Genomic DNA, 10,509 nt, shown 5'->3' with positions numbered 1-10,509 from the left:
AGAGTCTGCCCGCTGCCCGCGCGCCCGCCAGCCACCCGCTCCGAGAGCGGCAGCTCGGCTTTGGCAGAAGGCGCTCGGCCGGCTGCTGTTGGGTGCCTCACCCCCGCGTGCGTGTGTTTGTAAAGAGACGAAGAGGGAGCTGGAAGGAGCCTTTCCTCCTGTCCTTTTGCCCAGGGTGGGAAGCGGGAGAGCGACACCCGCGGCCACACGCGCCACTAACAACAAACACCCTCGCAGCTGCTGCTCCGGCGCCGCAGCAGGACAGGCGCGCGCCCTCGTTCTCGGGATGGCAGGCTAGCCGGGCGCGCTGCGTGGCTCCCTCAGATGGAGTCGCGCCGCGCGCGCGCGTACAACTAGCCTCGCGCACCATCCTTCTGCGGGGTGGGGGGGGGAGCAAAACGCAGCACCCCGAGTCAGCTCCCCCTCCCTCCCTCCCTCCTCCCTCCCTCTCTTGTCGTCCCAGTAGACGCGCACGCACCTGCTTGCCTTCCCATCCCTCACGCGCGCAGAGAAAACCCCCGCGCCTGTGGCTGAGGAGAAGCTCCGCGCGCTTTGCAGAAGCGAGGGGTGGGGGGGAGAGAAGAGGCGGAGCTTTCTCGGCCGCGGCTGCTGCTAGGTGCAGCAGTGCGTGTGTATACGCCTGTCGCTGGGGTGGGATTGTTGCCCGCGGTAACCAGGGAGCCAGCAGCCCGAGGCGTCTGGCAGCTCCGGAGCCCTGGGATTCGGGAGAGAGGCAGCGGTTCGGGTGTCGTCCGCAGAGGGTGGCTCGCAGGGGCCGAGCAGGGAGCGCTGGCCAAGGGGGAGCAGCAGCAGCAGGAGGAGCAGCTGCGAAGAGTCCCGGACGGGGAGCGTGAAGGAGGTACAAAACCCACAGCCGGCGTTGGCGGGCTCTCGCGTCCCTCGTCGCCGGCGCAGAGGGGATGCTTCTGCTTTCTGCGCTGTCATGTCCGTCGAGGAGGCAGGCTGGGGCAGGGCAGGTACAAGGGACAGCATTGCTGCCGCCTTGGGGATTGGGCAGCTGGAAGGGCGCCTTGAGATCTAGATCTCCGCATCATGCGACTCGCAGGCAATGAAGCCGGAGCCTAGGGCCAGCCAAAGCAAATTGGGGGCAAAAATCGTTTTCTTGATTTGTGGGGTTCTCAGTTTTGTGGGCGACTGAGCCAGATCTAAAATCCAAGTAGTATATTATTATTATTATTATTATTATTATTATTATTATTAGGGCGGGAAAACAGCCCAAATACTGATTATGGATATTTCTCCAACAAAATACAATGTGGACTGCTGGCTGGGGAGGGATGGCAGGGTGGGCAATATTTGCAAGCAGTAAGCTGGATATACCTGTCACACTGATAGTTTATATTCAGCTCATGTAACTGAAAGCAAAATAACTTTTGCCTTGGAAGTGATGACTCACTTTTTTGGGTGCCTGTTTACTCTTGCATTTTTTTTTCTGTTTGAGAGCTGAAGAATAGTTTTGCTTCATATGTGCAAAAGAAGTGCAACCAATAACCCATGACTACAGCTGGACTAATCTGCTATATGTACAACTTCAAGCAGAAACATTTAGCAGCCAGTTCATTTCACACTGAACATTCCGTTAGTCGGTAACATGCCAGCACTGGAGATTCTGTTGGTGGATTAGCTCAGCCTAGGAGGTAGTCAGTTGCTCAGTGATTTACAGCTCTTTCTGGTCAAGGCACCTCATGAAACATTTTGTGGGTTGGTACTTTTTATCCGCTGGGCTGTTCTAACCTTGTAATTTGTTGTTGTGCTACTTACTGATTGTAACACTAGTAACCAGCTTCGCACACAAAGCAGTTCATGCTAATGCCAAGGAATCAACAGCCTTCCTGTGTGTGCTTGTGTGACTATATTTTTTGTCCATATGGCCTCGGACACCTACAGGGTGCTGAGATTCATAGAATCATCAAGTCATAGAATTGTAGTGTTGGCAGGGACACCAAGGGTCAAACCCCAAGACGGCTGTCTGAGCAGAACTAAAAGCATTGTATTATGTTATTCATTCATTTGATTTATATACCACACTTCATCAAAAGATCTCAGGACAGTTCACAAAATAAAAACACAAGATAAAAGCACAATAGTCAAAACAATAACCTCCCCTCCCACAAACACTTTTAAAAAGCTGAGTGTGTGATACTAATCCTGGCCCAATTTGTAAATAATGAATTATGTATTTTATTTCCAGCAGAGGAGCAGGTGTATTCTAGCATTTGATCCTAACAAATAACTGCATAAATAAAAAATATAGTTTCTCCTGGGGGGGGTTAAAAAAACCATTTTAGAGGAAACAAATCTGTTCTGAACTTTGATTTGATCATGAATCAACAAGAGCATTAATCAAGGTCGCAATGCTTCATCTACTTCTTTGTGGGAAAATCCCTTTGAACACAGTGATTTACTTATGAGTAAACATGCATGACATTGAGGGGCAAGGCTGGAGTCATGGGCATATTTGCAGCTAGTCTGGTCATTTACATGTTTATTTAGTGATAGTTTCACTGAAACAAGGGGTCAGCTACTGTACTCAGTAGGTGTGCAGCCACCACATACGATTGTGGCTTTACAAGGAAACAACTGTCATTGAACTTAAAGCATGTGCAGGATCAGGATGCTTAGCTTAATTCATAAATGGCATACTAGAAACTTAAAGGAAATGTATTTCACTATAAATGTTGCCCCTCCTTACTTTATGAGCTTTTATTTGTTGTATACAATAGCTTCAATTTTGTAACAGTCTTGGGGCAGTCATTTTATGAAAGCAGATACATATTATCTTCAGGGATGCATGATACATTTTTGACCTAGCACACAATGTTGCGGATCAAAAGTGGAAGCATCTAACCTAGTTTTCTCCAGTTCTTAAAACTTACATTACCTACTGTAGCTCCCCAATCCAGCATCAATAACTCTGTCTGTGGTTGAGTATGCAATGGTATCTGCACACACTTGTGAGCACAGGGGCTGTTACTGAGCTGAAGGGTCAATGAATTGGAGAAGTAAACCTGCACTAACAGTATGACAGGTAACTCTGACTCCCATCTCAAGTCATGTGGAAAAAAAATATGAACAATGCAGCTCTTATGGAATGTTTTATGCTCAGGTCACTTTGGAATAATGGAGCAGAAAGGGAGGTGACCACCTGAAATCACCTCATTGGTGGGAGGATTTATTCTACACAGGGCTTGATTGGTGCCATCTACCTCTAGAACCTTCCCTGCAGCTTAACATATATTTTCTCCCAATGTCCCATCCACCCCCTTCAATGAGGTTTGAGACTCACTGAGCTAACCTCAAGTAGAATAGTATAAAGTGGTATGCAGAATTTGCTTTCTTCCTTGCTTTTCATTTGTGATGAGGCTGACTCTGATTCTCAACTTCCATAAACTTGTTTTTTTAATTTAGTGACTAATGATTCTACTGTTTGTTACTTATTATGAACAGGATGGACCTTAATCTTTGGACTGTCCAAGTATCATGTGATTTAGAAAGCTGTAGAGGCAGCATATGTTGTATTTCAAACAAAAAAATTACTTAATGGCTTGTAAACAATAGGTTTAAAAATTATAATGTGTAGCTTGGCTTATTGAAGCTGAATTATAAATGTGAAAGACCAAAAGCTCCCCCCTCCCGTTCCATAAACAAACTTCCTGTTCAACTGGGCTCTGCTAACTTTCATGAAGCCAGTGTGAATTACATCACTTGATGATATGGACAAAAGTATCCAGGAAAAGAAAATATTTTCTTTCTGTTTTGAAAGGTAGGAAGGGAAATGTCACCATAATTCTGCAGTACATCTATACCTCAGGACACCCCTACCCTCAGTAATACTAAGAAATGAAGTGTCACTTTATATTATCTTAATAGCACTGCAAGACCTGCCAGACTTAATGACTACAGTATATATTTGTGCCTTGATCATCTTTCAAATGCTACACTCCTTTCCAGAAGTAGGCTGCCAATGGCAGGAGTGCCTTATCTCTGCAGACCCATGCTAATTGAGAGTACATGCCATTGAATTTAATTGAGCTTACTTCTGAGTAAACATGTACAGGATCACACTGAACTCAATCTGTTTTTCTGATGAATTATAATGTTTAGGATTGGGGAATAGGAGTACATCACACACACACACACCTCATGCAGTATCAGAGCTGTCTATAGCAATATAAAATCATCACGAAACGTTAAAAGCACTATTGAACCTTCTGCAACTTTAAGCTGCACTCCAGAAGTTGTTGGACTCTGACTCCTATAATCCCCAGTCAACATAGCCAACAACTTCTAGAGGGCCACAGGTCCCCTATTCCTGTTTTGTTTTCATTTCCATACAGCTAGTGCATAGCCTTCTCCCTCCCCTCCTTATGAAAGCTCATTCCACTATAAACTAATTACTCAGTCAGTTTGTCACAAGACTTTTTGTATTGCCATTATAACCAGATATTTCTGGTTCTCAGAAATTTGTCTTAATGTTTTAGAGGCATGTTGAGAATGCAGGCAAGTTCCAGTATTGCATGACAGTAGGAAGTGAATCTTATATAGTATTTGTTTGTATTTATATGTGGAAGTTGAAGCTGTTATCATGACTAAAGGTATGTAATGTAAAGTATGCCCAAGGGAAAGCAAGATAAGTTCTAATGCCCTGATTTTATAACTTGGCAGTCCCAGAATGAGAAGGCGTATAGTCATCTCCTCACAATGCAATGCCAATGTTTATGTTGCTGATTTGACCTTAGAACTGGCTCTGGCCATGATTCCAGGTAAACACATCTGCACAGTGTGAGCAGTTCAACAGCATTTGTAGATGAAGCAATTGCACCAGTGATCTACTGTACAACGTGGCAGATCACATTGTAAATCGCTCGTGATGTTTTTTGGCTGTTTGGGATTTTAAAAAAGACTTGTACAACCCTAAGCTAAACCTTCCTATAGTAAGTGCTTACTGTATGGTATCCAAGTAGAGTTCAAATTTTAGAGAGTAAAGTAGATTATCTCAACCCACTTGTCAGGCATAGAATTATGCCTTTAGGTGTGGTGGTGCAAGTCCTTATTTGTCCTTCTGCAGTTAAAAGCAGATGAAGAGGAATGGGTTGCCTAGGATCACACATTGATATTATTAATTAGATGCATTTGTATGGAAAACATGCCATGTTTTCCGGGAATCCTTATCTTTGAAGACCTTCCCACATTTGTCGTTATCATGTCATGCAGACCTCTCCTCTATCTCCTTGTAGTCTTTTGTAAGGAGGGCTCATAAATGAGCAGTAAAAGTGGTTGTGTGAGCTAGGGGCATCTGTGTGAACACTCTACATGCAATAACAACAGCTTCCAGGATGATGACAGTACTTTAAAATAGAACTGCATATAAAACATCAGGGACAACATTGACAACCACAAGTCTCACAATTGCTTCCTCTATATACTTCAACCTCCCCTCACCCTATAAATACAGGGATGGCCCTGGATGAATACATGATGTGAACAGGCCCCAAAACACTTCAGTTTCCATACCATTGACCTTTTATGTTAAAAAAAGAAAGATGCAGCAATAACTTTATGGCAATTTGATCTCGAGTCATATGTCAGCTTTTTGGGAGGAAAGTAACTGAAATTGGATTCTTAGGGGCACAATTAATTATTTCTTAATGGAGGTACAAAAAGCAAGTTTTAAAAGGCAAAAGGCACCCATAGTGCAATATGAATGACATGTAAGTGTTTGATGAGATTGCAATACATTTGAAAGAAGGGAACCCCAGTTATGTATTTATTTCAGGGAACCTCAGCCATTTGACTGCTCATACTTCATTCACAGCTGTCCATCTTGCATGTATATTTTTCAGTGTAAAAACAACTATCTTTTGAATCATACCAACAGGTATGTTGTTGTTGTTTTAAAAAAAGACAAGAATGCAGTCTTATTGTTCTGTGGTAATTCTGCTGAATGTCTAAGATTTCTGAAGTGGGCATACTGTTGATGTTGTCTCCTCTTCTGTTAATGCTCTTTCTCTGCCCATCTGTTGCAGCTTAATTTCCCTTTGTTTAGACAAGTCTAGTTTTCCACCCTACACAAAGAAGTGTAACATTTACCACAAATACAATATAGCCTGGAGTCTCACTTTACATTTAGAAAGATAATTAATTGGCTATCTGTTGCTTAAAGTCTTACCACACTTGAGTAATAAAGCTGTTAAAAAATGGTATTCAACAGTTTGTATAAACAAGCTATTCTAATGTAAACAAAATAAGTGGTACATGTGAATTTTAATTTATATTCAAAATCTGTAGAGTGTTTCCTAATACTGGTTCTAATATATTGTCTCCATATAACTTGAAAGAACTAATACATGGTAATCCCTTTGACACTGAGAGTTTAAAGAAAGAATAATTTTGCATGCATTAAAATAAAACCAATTTAATTCATATTTTAATCAGATATCAGATAATGAAAGTTACATATATGTATTTCAATAATTAATATACTACTTAGCTCTTATGTATTAGGATATAGCTTGCGTAAATGCAACATACCATTCTAATATCCCATATTTATCAAATTACGGTATGTCAGTATTGTCATCTTTGCATCTTGTCAACCAATGATCTGGTGTTTAGACCATTTTATTGTTACATAAAATGCATATCAAGCATGCACTAACCAATAAAAACTCTAGTCTTTAAGTTTTTGCAATAATTATTGTAATGGTTGTTGCGACAGAGTCACATACAGGTAGCTGTCCCTTTGAAATGTTGCTTGTACACATGATCCTAGTCAGGGTATATGTTCTACAGGTGTATCCATCCTTCTGGTCTAGAAAATAGTGTAAAGTCACATTTTATACTTGCAGAGCTCTATACACTGCCTGAATGGAAGACCACCAGTCGGATATCAGAGGCAGTAAAGTTTCTGAATATCAGTTGCTGGAAAGTGCAGAAGCAGAGAGGACTCTTGTTCTCTGGTCCTGCTTGTTGGCTTCCCACAAGCATCTGGCTGAATGCTGTGAAAACAGGATGCTGGGCTAGATGGTCATTGGCCTGATCCAGAAGGTCCTTCTTACGCTCAGATGTTTTTTAATGAACCATATATAAGGCATGCTGAGCTTGTTTGGAAAAAGAGCAAAGAGTGGGTAGATGTGAATGAATGCATAGCTCTCTGATAGTGAGAAGCATTCCTATTTTCATGAAATTTCCCTTTTATCACAGGCTTCCTCTTCCACATATTCCTTTTCTAATGGCTTTGTCTATTTTGTCTATAGCCTGCCTGGTGGCCTCCACTTACAACAAAGCACTTCCAGACTCTTTCAGCGAAGCGAAGCTGCCATTCCTTGGGGATGGATGACTGTTAAATGTACCTTATTTCAGAACATTCTGGTTCAATAGACTAAATGTATTTATATCTATAAGCATCCCGACAGTCATTATAATTTCTGCTAACCTACACTTCGTAAAAGGAAGTGCACACTGCACACAGAGTAGTAGTCTTCAATAAAATACCACTTCATCTCATCCATCTTTGGCCACATTTAGAAAATCATAAATATGCACAAGTCAATTGCCTCTGTATGCAGCCCCTTGGTGAAACTTGCGTTTAAACCAGGAAGTCTCTAATTAACCATAGTTTCTGTCTTGTCTGAATTGGGAAACTATGGTTGCCACCTTCAGAACAAGCCAAGATATATATCCTGGCTTCTTCTAAAGCTGGTAACCATAGAACCAAAAGACTCGCGTGTATCTTGATTTAATAAGCTGAGATACGATCATCTGAACTGGGCCATCTGAACTGGGCCATTGCATCTTTCATTTCATTTCTCCTTCCACCAGGGATGCCATACAAGAGCCATTTTGTTGTGCATCAGTTTGCCACAGATAGGTGAAACATTTGCTGCTCAGAGCTTGCATGCCTATTGAGACAAACCAAATGACAGAAAGGACCCCAGTGTGACGAGAAGAAGAAAGAAGTTTAAGGGAACAGAAAACTGGATTATTGTATCAAACATTGACTGCATATAGTGTGTGCTGTGTATCTGAATATGAAAAGGCAAAATTTTTTTCCAGGGAAACTGTTTGAAATCCGGCCATAGGGCAGGACCTTTGAATTTTAAGGTTCATTTCATAACAACTCCCTTATAAGTGAGAGGGAACACTAAACAAAATTTCTCCTTTTTTAAGGATGGTAAATAAATATACCACAATAAGAGGTGCTCCTGTTATAGCAACAGTATAAACAGCTCTATGCTAAGCTTGTTAAATGTATTTTGAATCCCATGATACCTAGCGTTCATGGTTGATAATCTATGCTATTATAAATGACTGGATTGATTCACTTACAGTCTTTAATCAATGCTGCTGGTGTGTGTGTGTGTGTGTGTGTGTGTGTGTGTGTACTTCCTGATTTTTAAATAAATGCTGTGCTGTTAGAGGACAGAAATGTTTCATATTGCATAATATTACAGAACACATAAAATTTGCCGCACTGAAAAGTAAGATGATATTAAGAGAGTAAATAAATCCTGTGCCTTCAGGCATAAATGATTGCTGGTGGAACTCAAGGAAAATACTTCTGGCATTATCCTACTACTAGTACACTGTCCTACTACACCACAATATTTTCCCACATGTGCAGTTACAACTGCACTGTTGCTGCAAAAAACAGCTTTGTGTGCAAGTCATAGGTAAAACAGAATAAACTGCTGAATATAAGTACAGTGCAAAAATCTGGTGAGGAAACGAAGAAGTCTTGGAAGTGGCACAAACAATTAATAAAGCCATGTAATTTGAAGACAAGCCTTTTTCAGGCTGAAATTGTATATGCAGTTTTCTGTGAGTATGCTCCATTGAACTCAGTGGATTTAGTTTTAAGTAAGACTATATAAAATTGTACAGTCAGTGTAAGTATGTTGCTATTTTTAAATGTTTTAGTACATGTTTCATTAGAATGTGTTGAGTGTATAGATACCGTACTTTATGCCCCATTTGGTTTTTCAAATTTGCCCCCTTTTTTGAGGAGAATGCAGAGACGGATGCTGTTCTCTGGCATATGAGGACAGGAAATGTTTGGAGGCGTTGGAGAAAGAGATATCTGGGATGGAGCTGTGTGATCTGACCATTATGGACCATAATTCTGGTCCATTATGTTCTGAGGGCCACATTCTGTATTTCTGCCTCGCTGTCCCTTTGCTGCGGTGTTCAAAACTGAGATATGAAAGCTAGGAGCTATATGGCACCTTAAACCTAGGTTATGAGCGCTGCAACGGAATGTCTAGGCACACTTTTTAAATAACAAGAATACAAAGCTGAAAATGAATGAGCTGCAGCTAAGATCTTACTCATTTTTCACATGGTCTAGTGCTCATCTGAAGACTGCAAAAAAAAAAACAACAACCCCAAAGCCATCCATCCCCTGCCCGCCCCCCTAATATTTTTATGAGGGTCTCTTCTCCAGTCCTAAGAGAGTGGCTGGAAGTGGGGAGGCAGAAAAAGGTCCTCCTTTTACTCCATCAGTGGCAGTTTTAATCTGAAATCTTAGGTGCAGTACTGCTCCCAAAGCTCAGAAACTGCTCACATTAATACTAATACCACTAATACAACTAATACTAATAATACTAATAATTTATTTATACCCTGCCCATCTGCCTGGGTTTCCCCAGTCACTCTGGGCAGCTCCCAACAGAATTTTAAACAGAATAAAACTTCAAACATTAAAAACTTTCCTAAACAGGGCTGCCTTCAGATGTCAGATAGTTGTTTATTTCCTTGACATCTGATGGGAGGGCATTACATAGGGCGGGTGCCACCACTGAGAAGGCCCTCTGCCTGGTTCCCTGTAACCTCAGTTCTTGCAGTGAGGGAACCACCAAAGTCCCTCGGTGCTGGACCTCAGTGTCCGGGCTGAACAATGGGGGTGGAGACACTCCTTCAGGTACACTGGGCCAAGGCCATTTAGGGCTTTAAAGGTCAGCACCAACACTTTGAATTGTGCTTGGAAACGTACTGGGAGCCAATGTAGGTCTTTCAGGACCAGTGTTATATGGTCTTGGTGGCCACTCCCAGTCACCAGTCTAGCTGCCACATTCTGGATTAGTTGCAGTTTCTGGGTCACCTTCAAAGGTAGCCCCACATAGAGCACATTGCAGTAGTCCAAGCGGGAAATACAGTGGTACCTCAGTTTAAGAACAGCCCTGTTTACGAACTATTTGGTATACGAACTCCGCAAAACCGGAAGTGTTCCAGTTAGCGAATTTTACCTCGGTCTACGAATGGAAGCCGAACGGTGGAAGGGTACCAGTGGCAGGAGGCCTCATTAGAGAAAGCGCACCTCGGTTTAAGAACAGCTTTGGTTTAAGAACAGACTTCCGGAACGGATTAAGTTCGTAAACCAAGGTACCACTAACTAGAGGATGCACCACTCTGGCTAGACAATCTGTGGGCAAAACGCATCTAGAACAATGTTTCAAATGCTGCTTTGCTGCCTATAATAAGCTAACTTAG

General features: G+C 42.1%; 1 protein-coding gene across 1 annotated transcript in view; it reads left to right on the top strand.

Annotated features, from left to right (window-relative positions):
* Positions 1-614: 614 nt before the first annotated feature.
* Positions 615-10,509, top strand: part of SYNE1 (spectrin repeat containing nuclear envelope protein 1) — a 302,115-nt gene continuing 292,220 nt past the window's right edge. The window contains exon 1 of the mRNA XM_053382199.1: positions 615-859. The gene's annotated coding sequence lies outside the window, so the exon portion shown is untranslated. The remainder of the gene's footprint in view (positions 860-10,509) is intronic.

This window comes from Podarcis raffonei, chromosome 3 (genome assembly GCF_027172205.1).
Source record: "Podarcis raffonei isolate rPodRaf1 chromosome 3, rPodRaf1.pri, whole genome shotgun sequence".
Classification (NCBI taxonomy): Eukaryota; Metazoa; Chordata; class Lepidosauria; order Squamata; family Lacertidae; genus Podarcis; species Podarcis raffonei.
This window is presented reverse-complemented; position numbering and strand designations above follow the sequence as displayed.